Source organism: Anastrepha obliqua, chromosome 1 (assembly GCF_027943255.1).
Source record: "Anastrepha obliqua isolate idAnaObli1 chromosome 1, idAnaObli1_1.0, whole genome shotgun sequence".
Lineage (NCBI taxonomy): Eukaryota > Metazoa > Arthropoda > Insecta > Diptera > Tephritidae > Anastrepha > Anastrepha obliqua.
This window is the reverse complement of record NC_072892.1, coordinates 131,214,126-131,232,536: the sequence shown is the minus strand read 5'-3', so window position 1 is coordinate 131,232,536 and position 18,411 is coordinate 131,214,126. Positions and strand designations below refer to the sequence as shown.

The 18,411-nt window shown below is 37.7% G+C and overlaps 1 protein-coding gene across 1 annotated transcript in view; it reads left to right on the top strand.

Moving 5' to 3' along the window:
• Window positions 1–18,411, top strand: part of LOC129236123 (uncharacterized) — a 51,634-nt gene that overhangs the window by 5,971 nt on the left and 27,252 nt on the right. The gene's annotated exons all lie outside the window — the stretch shown is intronic.

The window sequence follows — 18,411 nt, the reverse complement described above, 5'->3', positions numbered from 1 at the left end:
TGTTGAACCGAGGATTACTTTCCAAGGCAGAACAAAACCTAGGTAGTGAGGGTGCACAAATGTTGACCAGAGAATCGACAATTCTGCGGTAAGGAAGTCGCAATCCTGCTATTGAACCAAAATCCTTTTGTTTGCGACGAAATGACGACAAAATACTTTAGCCTGAGACGAAATGAGTACAAAGCCAAAATCCTTAGGGAAACCATAATCCTGCAGCTACGGACGAAACGACGACAAAAAATATCAGTTAATTTATTCACTACAAATTACGATTTACAATTTTGACCCACCATTTACAAAAATATTCTCCTTTATATATAGTACATAAAATATTTCAACCCAAGCCTACTTATTTCTATAGAAAATCAAAGCCTACTTATTTCACAGAAAAACAAGTGCTGATAAACCTTAAAGTGTACAACTCACAAATGTCATATACTGTTTCAGTTTACATTATGAGTGAATATTTGAGTATTTTAATATTCGTTGCGAATGACATTAGGATGACCCAACATTCCGGCCCCGTTGAAAGTACCCTCTTTCAAGATACAAGTAAGATGGCTAATTTGTGTATCGGGCGACAACAAGACCCACTAGCAGTACGAAGATGTACAACGCGTACATAACCATCTTACCCAAGGACGGTGGATTCGACACGACCAAGTTTCCATCGCTGTGGTGGTAAATTGTCGTAGTGAATTATGACTAACGCTCTGACTGTGAGGTTTGGTGTAGGTATCAGCCACTTGACCCTTGCCCGTAGTTTATTAATATAGTCTGCAGACCAGCGACGCCAGAATCGTTGTTTAATTGAAGTGATAATTTCAAAATGATCCAAGTGGGAAATATTTTTATGTTCCATGGAAGGCTCATAAAGACCACGCAATGAATCACCAACCAAAAAGTGTCCTGCAGTATGAGCTCCAAAATCGTTCGGGTCTGACGACAGCGGCGAAAGTGGACGGGAGTTGAGTATTGCTTCTATTTCAGCTCTTCAAAAGTTAATTTCGTCTTTGCCAACGTGCGGTTAATGGTTAATGGTTGTAAAGGGTTAAGGAGTAGCCCTTTAGCACTGCGACCATATTGATCTATTGTGCACCCTATGCTGTCTATTGACTGTTAAGTATGCTTATGAATTGTACCAGCTCCTTCTGAGGGAGTGATTGAAGGTCTTCATCTGTAAGCATGAACTTGTTTAAAAACCTTTTCCTTCTATGCGTCAACCCCGGACATTCGATAATAAGATGTTCCATAGACTCCTCATCTTCGCAGCAGAATCTGCAGGTGCTGGTGTTAGTTATGCCTAATTTATGTAAGTGTTTGTTGCAGGTGAAGTGACCCGTGAGGGCGCCTGTGAGAGTGCGAATGCTCTTTTTGTTTAACGTGAGGGCCATGTTGGCTCTTTTAGCGTTGAAACTTAGGAACTTTTTGGAGTGTCTAAGACCCTCTACATTGTTCCAATGCTGATTTAATAGAGTTTTGGCCCAGTATTTTATTTTTTGTTTTAGGTTGTTTTTGTTGAATCCGAACATAGGACTAGGTCCGATGAAGTTTTCATCTGCCCCTTTTTTGGCTTGAACGTCTGCCTTTTCGTTGCCGTCATATCCCTCATGTCCCGGTACCCAAATTAATGAAACATTGTTTTTGGATGCCAGATTATTGAGTGCCTTGTGGCATTCTAAGAGGGCTTTTGAGTTGTAGGTATAGCTATCTAAAGCTTTTAGAACTGATTGGCTGTCCGAGAGTATTTTAATCCTTACTCTCTTGTGGTTTCTGCGTTGCATGATGTTTACTGCTTCCATTATTGCGTATAGTTCCGCTTGGAAGATAGTGGTGTCCCTGGTGAGAGTGTATGATTTGTGGATTCTGGGCCCCACTACACCTGCTCCTACACCGTAAGGTGTTTTTGATCCATCAGTGTACCATTTTTGTGAATCATCATTCATCCATTTCGGGTTTGTTTTCCACTCTATCCTCTCTGGAAAGGTAATTGAGTATCCTTTTGTGAAACAGAGGGTTGGGTCAATGTGGTCTGAAACTTGAGCCCTGCTTATGGTGTTTTTGATTTTGTTTAGGATATTTAGGTGACCGGTGAGGTTGCCAAATTTCAAATTTACTTTCATGTGTAGCATGAGTGCTTGCGTAGCTGCTTCCTCTTGGATTGCTATATGAAGTGGTGGGAGATTAAGGAGTGCTTCCATGCCAGCTGTTGGGGTAGTTCTCATAGCCCCTGTGATGCATAGGCAAGCGAGCCTTTGTACTTTTCCCAGTTTGGTGATCGCTGTTTGTTGGATAGATTTGCTCCACCATACTAGTGCCCCATACAGTATGATTGGTCTAACCATTTGGGTGTATATCCAGAGGGCCATACTAGGGCTGAGGCCCCAGGATCTCCCTAGTAATTGTTTGGTTGTCCACAAGGATTTCGTGGCTTTTTTTGTTATATTATTTATATGTGATTCCCAAGTGAGTTTTTTATCTAAGGTTAAACCTAGATATTTGACCTCTTCCTTTAGTTCTATCACTGTTTCATTTATTTTCAATGCAGGAAACTTTAACTTTCTTTTTCTTGTAAAGGGGATTATTGTGGTTTTGTTAGGGTTGATCGACAGCCCCTCCTTTTTACACCATTCCCATGTTGCGTTCAAGGCATTTTGCATTAAGTCCGTTAGTGTCCTTTCATGGTTGCCTTTTATTATAACAGATATGTCATCTGCATAACCAATGGTTATGAATCCCTTGTTGTTTAGGTGCTGCACCAAGTCATCAACTAGTAGGGACCATAGCAGTGGAGAAAGAACTCCTCCTTGCGGACATCCCTTTACTGTTGTGACATTAAGTTCAGCTTGGCCTAACGAGGCTTTAATAATCCTCTGATTAAGCATTTGGCTTATCCAGTGAGTTATTATTGGGTCTGCCCCTCTTTTTTCGAGTGCTGTTTCCATGGATTTGTAATTTGCGTTGTCGAAGGCTCCCTCTATGTCCATAAAGGAACATAGGGCTATTTCTTTTTGATTTAGGGCCTTTTCTATATTGACAACGAGTGTGTGCAGTGCTGTAACTGTGGATTTCCCTTTTTGGTAAGCAAATTGCAGCTTATGAAGGGGTTTTTTGAAGATTACTTCTTCTCTTAGATGGTATTCGAGTAGTTTTTCCATTGTCTTTAGCATGAACGACGATAGACTGATTGGTCTGTAAGATTTTGGAGAATCAGGGGGTTTGTTACCCTTGTCCCTTAGGAATAAATATTACCTTCACTTTCCCCCATATCTTTGGAATGTATTCCAATATTAGGCTAGCTCTGAAGATTTTCACCATGACTCGGATCAGTTCCCCAGTGCCTTTGGATAGAAGTGCTGGGAATATTCCATCCGGCCCTGGTGATTTAAAGGGTTTAAAGGAGTTAATTGCCCACTCTACCCTTTCGAAGTTTACGATTTTATTGACAAATGAGACCTTTGCGGTTAAGCAGACCCTTTGCGCTTTTTACAGCTGCTTCCCAAAGGCCACCGAAATGAGGTCTAATGAACAGAAGTGGTAAATACAAAGTTATTAGTATTTCATTTCTGTATGATTTTGGTTATCACAAATTCTTTGTTAAGCTAAGAGCTTTTAGATTCAGCATAATCATCTTTCTAAAACCTGATAAAAAATCAAATTTGGGAAACACTACTAAATTAAAGCTTCACTAACAAAAATATAGATGCCAACCAGACGCGTTCTCAATATGTGACAAATCCACGGGACTTGTTAAGGGGTTAGGCGTAATCCGAGGATAGAAAAAAGTATGATTTTCACTAATTTTTTTTTGCTAGTCAATTGCTTTATTTTACAAAAATAAAAATAAAGCATTAATGCGTCATGTTTGGACTTGACGTCAGAAAATTTTAGAAAAAAAATTAATAATTGTAAATGTTTGTGTGTATTTTGTTTCTCCAGAAGTCCCTTGCGGTAATCATCACAAGTTCTTGGACATTCCTCTAAGATCAATCGGACAAGAGAAATTAGTTTTATTAATAGATAATCTTGTGCCTGATCAAAGCTTTTCTCTTTTCAAATTTAACAATATGGCGTCCTCAGAAAATATATTTTTCAGATTTTCGAAAAAAAAACCGACAATTAATTGTTTAAAAAAATCGAAATTTTTGATTAAAAAATGCTGCGATCATGCACGAGTTTTTATGTTTTCCAAAAGCAGTATAAATTTTATTGAAATCTACCAAGCGGTTTTTAAGTTACAGTGATCACCAGTTCAAAAAACATAGTTTTGAGAAAAACGCATTTAAAGTTTTACGAACGTTCCGGAGCGCCCGAGCGGCCTTTGTTAATTGTTGAATAACTCGAAAAGTATTTGTCGGATTCACTTCAAATTTTCACACAATATTTTTAGGATATTATACTTTAAGAAAATGCATATACTTTTTGAAAATTCTGACTACCCCTTACCCCATAAAAAAACAAGAGTTCTCACCGCGGTTCACAAAAAAAACAAGAAACAATCGAGTACGGTGATTTGGGATGTTGACTTCATAACCAATAAAATGGAAACTTGTATTCAATTTATTTATTCACATGGACATACTTCAAGAAGTGATGCTCCCATTTGATGAAGAGGATATGCCAGTTTAGTTGGTTTCTCTGTAAGTTAATGATCCAAAACACTCCTTAATATGTATTAGTACTTGAATGGCTTTGACAAAACAATAATAAAGTGATGGATTGGCCAATTGAAGATTTGTTATCGAAAAATTTGTTTACACCAGATACATTTTGTGGCAGTGACAAGGTGACTTTCGCCCTCCTCCAAAGCTAATCTATTCTATTTATCAGCTCCACTGCGAATACTTAACATAAAAAAAAAACTTATAATTTCATCAATGCATTGATGGCTCTAATACTTTTGACTGTGTCTGCTTTTGCAAATACGTATAAACGCACATTTTATGGTGGTGCGGACGCATTAATAAACCTCAAGATGTCTGCAATAGGCTGATGTGATAATCGACATATTTTCCAAAATAAATAAAAGATAAATGTGAGAAAAATACACAAACACTTGCTACTCACATACAATAATTTCAACACACAAAGTTCAATTTAATTTTTTTTTTTTCGTTTGCTATAAAGTCATTGCTTTTGTCTCCCACCAGCAACCGAAGCTATAATTTTCTATGCAAATTCGCAAAGCCCCGCGCTAATTCAATATGCGCTTACCCAGTCGTAAGTACGTAGCTTGTGGCGTTGAGTATGTATATATATGTATATGTATGTGTGTATATAGAAATACCTGTGCACCACCGCCATTAATGACTTTTTACTTTGTAACTATTCTGCATGGATCAAACCGCTTGCCATTACAGGCATCTGCTTTGTATGCAGCAACCCGTTAAGTTATTTGCATTTATTGCACGCTGTAATGGCATTTCGTTCCAACTGAGATTGGGACCACCGTCAAGTGGATTGCCACGGTTTTTCACCTAATTTACAAAACCGGAATGCAGCACTGACTTTTTAGCTGCTGCAATATTTTCCGATTTCAAAACTAAAGTAGAAATGGTGGTTACGATAATTCTGTGGGCTGCATGCGATACTGTTATTTAGTGGCTTGGCCATTTAGTCACTTGCTAGATTGGCCTCACCGGTTCATTGGCTCTTTTGTACACCAGCAGAGACAAGTCGAATGAGAATTCGTTATGGTTGGCTTGCAATTGATTCGAGTGAATTTGAAATCGATAAAGATTCGTATCGTTTAAGAGGAAATCACAGCATTTATGAAATGCACTGGAAGGACTTTTCTTTGTTTTTGGATGTTTTGGAAATAACGAATTATAACAAATAACTCAGGCGCACACAAATTTTGATTCAAGAATCTTATGAAATCTGGGGAAATGTGTACCGAAGCTAGTACCTCTGACTTCACTGACAATGCCAAGATGAAATCGAGAGTTGGAACAGGGGTTTTCTTTAAATCAGCCAATTCTTCTATAAATACTGCCAATTCTTTCCAGGCAGAAGTCTTTGCATCTAGGGATCGCGAGAGCGAGGGAGATTTTTTTTAACTCCATTCATTAAATAGAACCCGTCCTAAAATATTAATCGCGGATAGAAGCACGTGTAGTTAAAAAATTAAATGGAATCTTCGAACGCGTATAAGAGGCATATTTTGCATTTTTTTATAAAAGTGGTAAATATGCAACACCTCCTGCTGCAGAAATAAAAACTGATCACGGAGAGGATACCGTGAGTGTAAGGACTGCGCAAAAGTGATTTTTAAAATTCCGAAGTGGTAACTGCGACTTGGAGGATGCCCCGCGCGCTGGTCGTCCTGAAGTCTTTAACTCCGACGCATTGTTCGAACTCGTGAAAGCTGAGCCAAATTTGACAGTCGATATGATAGCTCAGATGTTAAATTCGTCGCATGGAACAGTTCACAGGCACCTGGTTCAGTTTGGAAAGGTTACAAAGCTGGGAAAATGGGTTTCGTATAGACTTTCCGTCGCCAACCTTTAGCAGAGAGTGAATGTGTGTTCTCAACTGCTACAGCGGCTTGAAAATTAAAGTTTTTTGAACCGAATCGTTACTGATGATGAAAAATGGGTCCTTCATAACAATCCTGTTCGCAAACGCCAATGGTTAGATAAAGATGAAACACCAGAACCGACTCCTAGAGACGGCCTTCACCCCAAGAAGATTCTCCTGTCTATTTGATGGGATGTGACCAGTATTGATTATTATTCCCATCAGCTATCAAACCTGAATGGGGCACTTAAAAAAAATCGACCACCACAACGCAAGACCTCATATCGCAAGGCAAACATTAGACAAGCTAAACGAGCTCGGATGGGAGCTAATTCCGTATCCACCATGCTCTCCGGACATTGCACCTTGTGATTATCACCTTTTCCGTGGACTTCAATCCCATATGAGGAACAAGAACTGCTCCTCAAAAGAAGCTATAAAAGGCGATATCAAAGCTTATTTTGGCTCCAAGGAGAACACGTTTTTGAGCAGGGAATTAAAAATTTGCCTAAACATTGAGAAGACATTGTGAATAATTTAGGAAAATATATTATTGACACCTTTAAAAAATGGACGAACTTATGGACTGACCTGATAATAAATATCAAATCGCTTTTATCGGTTGCTTTTGCTTTTGGTTTTGCCAAAGTATTTTATAACTCGTAATAAATGAAATGAAAATAAAAATAAAAAGCACAGGTGCAGTCACGATAGCTTTTCTTTTGGCTGCGTATTTACGCCACTGAATTGGATTTCAGTGTAAAATGTTCAAATGCAGTTGTAAAACCCTGCCAGTGAAAAATAAATAAGAAATTATAAAAGTTTTGCAATGTGGTGAAATAAGGAAAGGAGTTGAAATGAGGTTAAAATTCACATATAAAATATGCGAAAAATGTTCCGAAAAGTTTCGAATGAAAAAATAAAATTTTGGTTCCGAACATTTTTTTCACTATATTTTAACTTAATACATTAAATATAAAAACGAAAAATGCATATAATGTTAAATAGAATCGAAAATATTTTGTTTAAAAAAATCTAAACCAAAATTTTCAGCATTGAAATCAATAACGCAATAAAATTTCCAAAGTACTGTAAGCAAGTATTGGCTATTGCGTGTGTGAGTGCCGAAAAGTATTTTTTCATTTTATTTATTTAAAAGAGTAACAGTTATTAATAACTATTCCACTTATGAAATAAGCACTGGCTGCCAGGGCCTTCGGCGTATGGTATCTTAAACTAAAGTAATAATATAGATAAGTAACCATGCAAGAGTATGGTAGGAAGTGTTAGAAGATTAGTGGGTAATGTGGGTTTGAGTGGAGTATAATTTTATATTATATTATATATAGTTTTCGCAAAGAGTTCAGGTTTTATTTTAGTTAGTTTAATAAATTTACAAATTAAGTTAATGCTATTGTTATCTGCGTTGTTGAGCAAATTCGAAAGTTCAAGGTTAGGATGAATTGCACTTCTATTGGGCATTTCTGCCCAATCCTAGGCAGGTGGGACCAATCCGAGGAGGTGTGTTGTCGTGTAGTCGTTTGAGTTGCAAAAAGGGAAGTCTGGTTTGACTGTGCCGCTTAGGATGTGAACATGGGTGGCTATAGTGTGACCGATTCGAAGGCGTGTAAATAACTTGAAGTTCTGAGAAGAATTTTACTTTTTGTAGTGGTGTTGGTAATTAATCCATTGACTTTTGTACGCATCCTGAAGAGATTTTAGTATAACTTTCCGAATATCTTTGACAGTGAAATGTGCACTGAAGTGAAGGGGTTCTAGGGCAGCTTCTTTGGCTCTGGTACCAGCGCACTCGTTGCTTTGTACTCCGGCATGACCCGGAACCCACTTGATCTTTATGGACTTTTTATTTAATAAGATATTATTTCGGATTTCGGTGATTATTGGAGTTTCGTTAGAATAGAGCGTCCATTAAGCATTTACTATCGCTCCAGGACTATGAATAAGTTCGTGCGGTTTTTTCCCATCTTTCTGGCAATTCACGGATTCCCTTTGTGAAAAATTCGGTCGGTTTTGCCGCAATCCACGAATCGATCCACTTTTTGACTTCATCGTAATTACGGAAGTGCTGGTCAGCCAGGCCATGTTGCATCGATCGGAAGAGATAGTAATCGGATGGCGCAAGGTCTGGACTATACGGCGGGTGGGGTAGGACATCCCATTTGAGCGTTTCTAAGTATGTTTTGACCACTTGTGCAACATGTGGCCGAGCATTGTCATGTTGCAAAATAACTTTGTCGTCGGTAGACATCCCCCGTAATCGTTTCATTCGGTTTCAGTAGCTCATAATACACAACACCCAGCTGGTCCCACCAGATACACAGCATAACCTTCAGGCCATGAATATTCTGCGCCGACGTCGATGTTGAAGCATGGCCAGGGTATCCATACGTTGCCCGACGTTTTGGATTGTCGTAATGGACCCACTTTTCATCGCCAGTCACAATTCGATGCAAAAAACCCTTTCTTTTGTGCCGTTGAAGCAGTTGTTCGCATGCCATAAAACGGCGTTCAACGTCTCTTGGCTTCAATTCATACGGCACCCAATGGCCTACCTTTCGGATCATTCCCATGGCTTTTAAACGTTTGGAAATGGTTGATTGATCAACTCCCAAAGTTTTTGCAACCTCTTCTTGCGTTTGAGCCGGATCTTGATCGAGCAATTCCTCCAATTCGGTATCCATGAACTTTGGCGGCGCACCCTCGCGTTCTTCGTCTTCCAAGCCAAAATCACCACTTTTAAAGCGTGCAAACCACTTCTGGCACGTTCGCTCAGCTAGAGCATGCTCACCATAAACTTCCACCAAGATACGATGACTTTCGGCTGCTTTTTTCTTCATATTAAAATAATGAAGAAGAATTCCCCGCAAAAACACATTATTTTGCACGAAATTCGACATTTTCAAGTGTGGTAAAAATATTGTTGTTTACGCTTCAAATAAAAAGCTTATACTGACGTTTGTGCCTTACGACAGTAGCTCTCCAATGAATGTTTGGAAATGTGGATCGATGGAATAATAATCAAGTTACGCCATCTGTTGTAAAACCGCACGAACTTATTCATAGTCCTATTAATAAATTTACTGTCTTTGTCGGAGGCATAAAGTACCGCTTCCAGCAATGAAGCTGCTTCCGCTGTGAATACTGAGCAGTAGCAAGATAAAGCACCGACTGAGGCTGTGACACCGAGCTGTTTTGTGGCTGCAAACGATGACATTAAATTTGGCAATAGTTCAACACATCGTTGTATGGTGGACGGTTTGTGGCTGTTTTTATATTGTTGGTTCGCTGAGTTTACCAGTCCATGTAATATTTTATTTCTGCAGTGAAGAGGCTGGGGTAGGTGCAATTGCAGAAAGTTAGCAAGAAAGCTACTTTTACGATGGGAACAGTGCATTGCTTACATATTTGCAATCACTTTTCGAAATTTTTCAATATGGCAATATCGCACAAGATTTCTTTAAGCTGAGTGAAACAAAAGACTCAAGTAGCAAACTTGACTTAATAGCCAATTAAAATAATCAATAAAAACGAAAATATCGATGCTTGTCGAAAAGAACAAAATAAATTAAATAAAGTAATAACTAAAGTAAATAGTTAAAAAAAAAAACTAAAAAAATACAAAATAAAAAACAATAAATATAAGCAAAAAACAAAAAATAAAGTAACCAATAACTAAAACCAAAAATATCAATATTTGGGAAAAAGAACGAAGTAAAATTAATAAAAGCATAACTAAAAGAAACTAAATTAAAATACACAAAACTAAATACAAAAAAATACTTTCGAACACAAGAAACCAAAACATAAAAAAAAATATATTAAAACAATACAATGAAAACAAAACAATGAAAACAAATAATAACTAAAATTTTAATATATTAAAAATTTAAGAAAATTCCTTCCGATAAAAGAAAACTCAAAATAAAAGCAAGAAAAACTAGAAAACGAAGAAATTTCAGCAAAATATTTGCAAAAACTCATACTAAATAATATATATCCTGTCAAAAAAGTACCGGCAATTGTTCAATAAAACGCATAAAAATTTATTTTGTCGTCTTCAAAGTAGGCTCCATTCGAAGCAATACACCAACGCCAAATGCCAACGATTAGTCCAGTCATCAGATCACCTTTTAAATGCGTTTGAAAAGATCTTCTTCAGCTCCTTCAGCGCATTCTCCCTAATGGCCTCCATCAACTCAAAGCATCTATCAATATCTGCGGAATGGCAATTTAATTTTAGACAAAAGGAAAGGAGAAAAAAGTCACAGGGGGCTAAATCCGGTGAATACGGTGGTTGCTCGATGATATTTGTCGAGTTTTTGGTCAAAAAAGTGGTCACAACAAGAGCCTTGTGAGACGGTTCGTTATCATGGTGCAAGATCCATGAGTTTTCTCTCCACAAATTGGGCCGTTTCCTACGCATATTCTCTCTCAAACCTCGCATAACTTCCAAATAATATTCTTCATTTACCGTAGAACCATTTCGAATGAATTCTGAGTGCACAACACCACCTGACCACTTTTGACCGACTTTCACGTGGTTTTTTAGAGTTTCGACTCGTGGATAGCGCCAATCAGCCACCAGTTGATGGTTGACTGGTTTGCATGTCAAACTCATTTACCCACGTCTCATCATCTATTATGATGCGATGATGCGCTGGATAAACGTTGGTTCCGAATTCACTTGCTCAAGCATGTCTTCAGCCACCTTCCTCCGATGAATTTTTTGAAAGAAATTCAACTCTCTTGGAACGAGTCGAGCAGCACTCATCTCATGCCTAATTGATGGTGTAAAATGTTGCGAATTGAATCGTCAGACACGCTAAGGTCACGAGCTAACTCCCTCATACTTGAATGTTGGTTTGATGGTTTTCCAGCACCATTTCTTTGACTTTGTCGACGTTTTCATCCGTTGAAGACGTTGATGGGCGATCAGATCGGGGTAAATCTTCCACGACTTCTCGCCCACATTTTATTCACATGTCAGTGTCTACTTGTAATTAATTATTTTATATATATAAGTATATGAGAATAAGAGTTTTATTACCTTACACATCACATTTTCTCCTCGTGTGAATTGTGAGATTAAATATGACTTAATCTGAAAAAAATAATTAAAAAAAACACACTTACTTAGAATATAGGGCGTTGTAACAATTTTTCGGAACATTTTAAGTTTTTAGATTACTCTTTCCCAATTTTATGCCATATTTTCCAAACTGGTTACTGAAATATAAGATTACTGGCAAGAGAATTCATTTGGTAGGCCAAGATAAGCAATAAAAGAATTAGAATTTGTTTGAAAACTACTGCGTCACGAACGAAGGTTTAACGGTAACGAGCAAATCAAAGCTTTGTGAAATGCATTTTAATTTGGCTCAATAATATTCAAGACAAAAACAAATTATTTAAGTTCAACTGTGGTACCGTGCAAAATTTAATATTTTGTAACGAACGTCCTTGACCTTGAAACAGAATTGAATAGGTACAATACACTTTTATACAAAGTTTGAAGTGTTTCAAAAGTTGAGTTGGTCTTTTAATAATTGTTTTGTTGACGGTGTAGGATAAAAAAAATTTCAAGCATTCGTTATATGGAGAAAATGTGTACAGTGCATAATTCAAATGGCGCAAATTTACAAATCGTTTAAGCTACTGACTCGGGAGTAACCGACGTATGGCAGAATCACTTAATACTAGTTTTTTTCAATATTCAGCCGTGCGCCTTTTTGATTGTCATTAACGAACACAAACGAATCGGAAATTAAAGTCTATCGAATTTGAGTGCGTAATTTTTTGGGATAATTGGAATTCAGCACTTAAAACAGATTCTCCTTTGCGGCAACCAGCCAACATATCAGCTCAGTCCATAAGTTCGTGCGTTTTTTAAAGGTGGTTTTAAAATTAATAAAAAAGATGTTTAAAGTATTTATTAATCAATAATATATTTTCCTTCATTATTTACAATGTCATCCCAACGTTTAGGCAAATTTTTAATTCCCTGGTCAAAAAATTTGTTGTCCTTGGAGCCAAAATACGCTTTGATATCCCTTTTTATATAACTTCTTTTGAGGAGTAGTTCTTGTTACTCATATGGGATTGAAGTCCACGGAAAAGGTGATAATCACAAGGTGCAATAAAATAAAATACATAAAATATGCCATAGGTTGGTATTTTGTAATAAAAATCAAAAATCAATAATTGGCAACACCAAATAAAAATATGATTTCATATTGTTTTTTAAAAACATTCATTCATTTTTATATCTATATCATTATATTCAAGTTAAATTTCAGGTTATTTGCGACTTTTACTTTAAAAAATAAGAGGCACCGCAATTCCAAAAATCGGTTTAATTAAAATTAATTATTTTAATTAAATTTTAATTCTCCACCGATATTTGTGTGGTGCCCACATCCTAAGATTAAACTTATTTCAAGTGTTATTTACCATTTCCAACTTAAAGGTTAGATGGCAACGCCATACAAAAATATTTTTTAAAGTCTTAATTTTTTTGTATTAAATCTAGTTGTTTTGACACTCATATCCTAACCTTTTATTACATATTTTTTATTAATTTACAGTTTTCCTTTAAAATTAGGTGGCAACGCCATTTAAAAATATTATTTATCTTATCCTTATCTTATTTATTTGTGTAATAAATCTACATTCTCTCAAAAAAATATCGGGAATTGTTCATTTAAGTGTGAGGTAGGTAGCTCATGACCTTAGCGTATCTGAAGATTCAATTCGCAACATTTTACACCATCAATTAGGCACGAGATGAGTGGCTGCTGGACTCGTTCCAAGAGAGTTGAGTTTCTTTCAAAACATTCATCGGAAGAAGGTGGCTGAAGACATGCTTGAGCAAGTGAATTCTGAACCAACGTTTATCCAGCGCATCATCGCATCATAACAGGTGATGAGGCATGGGTATATGAGTTTGACATGCACACCAGTCAACCTATCAACAGGCGGCTGATTGGCACTATCCACATGAGTCGAAATCAAAAAAACCACGTCAAAGTCGGTTAAAAGTGAAAGTCATGCAACTCGTTTTCTTTGATTATCAGTTAGTGTTGTGCACTCGGAATTCATTCCAAATGGTTCTACGGTAAATAAAGAATATTATTTGGAAGTTATGCGACGTTTGAGAGAGAATATGCGTAGGAAACGGCCCAATTTGTGGAGAGAAAACTCATGGATCTTGCAGCATGATAACGAACCGTGTCACAAGGCTTTTATTGTGAGCACTTTTTTGACCAAAAACTCGACAAATATCATCGAGCAACCACCGTATTCACCGGATATAGCCCCTGTGACTTTTTTCTCCTTTCCTTCTGTCTAAAATTAAATTGCCATTCCGCAGATGCCACTTTGAGTTGATAGAGGCCATTAGGGAGAATTCGCTGAAGGAGCTGAAGAAGATCTCTTCAAACGCGTTTAAAAGGTGCTTTGATGACTGGACTAATCGTTGGCGTTTGACGTTGGTGTATTGCTTCGAATGGAGCCTACTTTGAAAGCGACAAAATAAATTTTGATGATTAAATAATTATTTTGCGTTTTATTGAACAATTGCCGGTACTTTCTTGACAGAATGTATTCCTGTGGTTGATTGATTAATTTACAAAAAATAGATGGCAACCTCAGCGAAATATAGTTTTTAGCAAAGGTTGTTTAAATATATTTCATCCAATGGGCATATTTTAGTTTTTACGAAAAATGTGTTATTGTAGTTGGTATTTTGGAATAAAAATCATTTGGCATCAAAAGATTAAAGTATTTCTTATTAAGGCTTTCTTAATACGTTTAATTTTGATTCTATTCCTTTTTATTAAAGTTAAACTTGCGATTGGTTGTTAGAAATGTATGGAAGGTGCCCCATGTACAAAAAATTATCCTATCTTTTAAGTTCTAAACAACTTCGATACCACAGTCTATACAGATGGCAGTAAAATGGGCTGTGGTGTTGGAGCTGGTATATATTCTCATAGACTTGGAATTGAAAAATCTGTGCGTCTCCCTAATACCAGCAGCGTCTTCCAAGCGGAAGTACTAGCAATTGGGGAAGCCTGTAGGTTACTAATCGCAGATTTCTCTTTTAAGGGCAATATCGCTATTCTTTCGGATAGCCAAGCCGCAATCCAGGCGCTGGACGCGACTATAACAACCTCTAAAGTGGTGGAGCAAAGTAGGAATAGCCTCACCAACTTGAGTGAAAACCATAGAGTAACCTTGATTTGGGTCCCGGGACACCGGAACATAGAAGGTAACGAAAAAGCTGATGAACTGGCAAGAGGGGGATCTGCCATGAATAACGCTCTTGCAGTACCAGTATTCACTCCACTAGGTGCGGTCAAGAATGCAATTTCCCTAAAATACCTTCGAATTGCAGATTGTAGATAGAGAGACCAGGCGAAATGCAAAATCAGCAGAACGTTATGGCGCACCTACAACATCAAGCAATCGTCGACATTGATAAACATGAAACGACGGGACACCTGTAGACTTACGGCAGTCATAACTGGCTTCTGGTCTATCGGAGAACAAGCCGCCAAAATGGGCATCCCTCACAACACATACTGTCATAGTTGTAAACAACCGGAGGAAAAAGAAACAATCTTCCATTTCCTCTGTGAATGCCCTGCCCTATGGAAGGACAGAATGTTAACCCTGGGCAAACCGCTGTTCAAGAGTCTCGAGCAACTGTCTGGCGTAGACGTCAACAACCTAATAAGGTTCATAAACCGCACAGACTGGATATAGTCCTGCTGCAAATAACTGTTAAACAATTTGGTAACGAGGATGTGGCAACAAAATGGTGCGAAAGCGCTAGTTGGATTCTGGATGAATCACCACTCTAACCAACCAACCAAGTTGGGTTAAATGACATCAGTGTGCAAAACTTCATGACGATCGGTTATGTAGTTAAAGCGTGAAAGTATAACAAACAAACAAACTCACTTTCCTATTGCAAACAGCAAAATGTTGGCTGAACATCGCTATGCTGAATGTGGCATCCGTGAACATTGAGGAAAAACTACCGCTGCAAGCGCCGCAATCAGACTAAGGTGTTCGGGCCATAGGCTAGAGTTCAGCTGCGGACACTTTAACATTCTTAAAAATTTTGAGTTCACCCCATGGTGCTGGATTATTGCACACCCACGCAAGGTCCGAGCGGAGCTTTTTCCACTCATATTCCCTCAAGGAAGGAGTGGGCGGGGTGTAACATTTTGCGGCAAGGCATGGCAAACATGTTCAAGGATGGCTCGAAGTTGGACGGAAGGGTTGGTGGGGGAGTATTCTATGAGAAGCTCCCCATCAAGCTCAAATTCAGGCTTCCGGACCACTGTAGTGTTTTCTAAGCTGAAGTAGCCGCAATTGAGGAAGCAGTGGATTGGTTGCTCACTTCGGTAACTACCAGTCAAGCGGCATTTAGGACCTTAGGCTCGTTGTTTGTGCATTCAAAATTGGTCGGGGAATGTTTCTCCCGACTGCTTCCGAATACTTCGATATCAGGCTCCTTTGGGTTCCCAGTCACAGTGACATAGAGGTAAACTGCTGGACTGATGAGCTGGCCAGACAGGGAACTTTGGAGACGGTTTTGTCGTAAAATGAAAGGATTGGGGTTCTTCTAAGAACCTGTGGTCTGCTCCTGGGAAGATGGGCCTCGAGTCAACTCAGCGAGCGCTGGGCTAGTGCGCAAATGTGCAAGGTCGCGAGATCTTTCTGGCTACGGGTAGATCGGGGACGCACCAGAGAACTCCTAAGCCCCAGCATTGAATTTGGTGAATATCTTTACCGGACACTGTCCGTTAAGTGTTCATGCGGTGAGACTTGGGATCGCCTCAAGTCCGTTCTGCAGAAGCTGTCTTGAGGACGAGGTAGAATCATCTCAACACCATTTTCTCAGCTGCCCTGCTCTCGCCTGACAAAGATTTATACATCTGGGCTCTCACTTTTTCATTACACCTGCGGATATAGCAAGCCTAAATATCACAAATCTGGTGAAGTTCATCAGTAGCTTACGAACGTAAATCAGCCACCGTTGGCGTCGCTGTAAGTGAATGGTAATCATCCCCTAATCTCTAGGCTCGCTTTTCCTGCCCTCCTCACCCCTGTATGTCATCAAAACGGACGAATTTTGTATATTTGTCCAAGTGGACTCCAAGCAGGAGCAGCCATATAACCTAACCTCACCTAGCTGAACGTCGGAAATTATTTATTTTAAAGGTACTGATTAGTAATAGCATAAAAATGTAAAGTAATATGAACTCAAATTCAAAAGTGAATAGATATTCTTAGTTATTTTCGCATGTTTGTTTGGACATTCTTCTATTAAACCAGACAAAAGCAAACTTTAACAGTTAAGATTGGATAATTTGGTACCTACCGACGCCTGACAACAGATTTCATCCATTAAAACAGAAAACCAGAAAAAAAGTTTGCTTGTCGACTCGTGTTACATAAGCCATATTTATACTGTATATATATATATATATATATATATTATATATATATAAACAATATATATATAAACAATATATATATATATTTATATACAAATAAGCATATTTTATATATTTATATTTTTTTTTTAATTATATTATATTTATGCCTTTTATAATATTAAGCGTTCACACCTTCCTAGTATTTGATTCAACCACTCACTCAAGCTGTTAGACAATAAGGTCTCGCCCATTAAAAACTTTAACAATAACTAAAATATTTAGTAAAAAATTTGCCTCACAAAAAATCTAGCTACGTGCACACATATCCATGCTTACATACCATACATCCTCCTACTTCTGTATATGCACTTGTATATGTTCGTATGCATGCACATGAATATGTGCTTAGAATGCACTGCAGCTCAGCCAAACAAAGCATTGTCCAATATTTACTGCACGCTCTCCACTTCCAATTGCATGACTTGCCAACTGACCAACTGGTCAACTGGCCAACTTCGAGTACTTACTTAGTAACTGAACGTGGCTTTTGGGTCGTTTAATAACAAAAGACTTCACTGCAGCGCAATCTTAAGGCGCAAACTGCCGAGCAAAACAACACTCAGCTCTCCAGCGAAGCCAGCAACAACTGTTGGATAAGTGAAAGGTGTTGCTAAATGCACATACAAACACACACACGTACTTACTTATATACTATATAAAGTAAGCTTGAACTATGAATAAACCATAGCCGCATGAACTTAGTGGAAAATCTTACTCTAGCACAAATATGTTAACAAAAGAAAAATTAAATTATCTACATGAAGTCTTTCTATGTCTGTGTGGTGTAAAAACTTGTATGAATTAAACTTTTTTTTTGTGTTTTTTGCTGATAAATGCTCTTTACCAACTAGTTTCAAAAGCTTTAAATGACCAGTTTATTTACTTAATGCACAATATCGATTATACAAATGCATGTGCCCTGTGCGAATGGACTCATATTAGTCATTGATTTTCAATTATCGGTTATTATAAACTAAGAAATATGATGGTATTTATGGGGAGACATATCAGGAGCGGATATGCGGTGCATGGCGTAATAATTACACTGTGATACTGTGAGGAAACGGGAAAGGAAGCACAAAAACGAAAACACTAAAAAAAAAAAACAAATACCAATTGTGTATGAAATGAAGAATCGCATGAATTTTATTGTTGGCAGAATTTTACAACTTTGTTTAATCATTTAATATGATTATAAAGGGCGCACTATCAACCGATTCAATCAAAATTTTTCAATGAATATAAATCTATTACAAAATGTGCATATTCGTTTTAATGACACAAAGTCTGTACATGTAAACTTAACATGCAACAAAATACAATACCTTCCTACACAAGGTGAATTTCAAAATAAACAAGA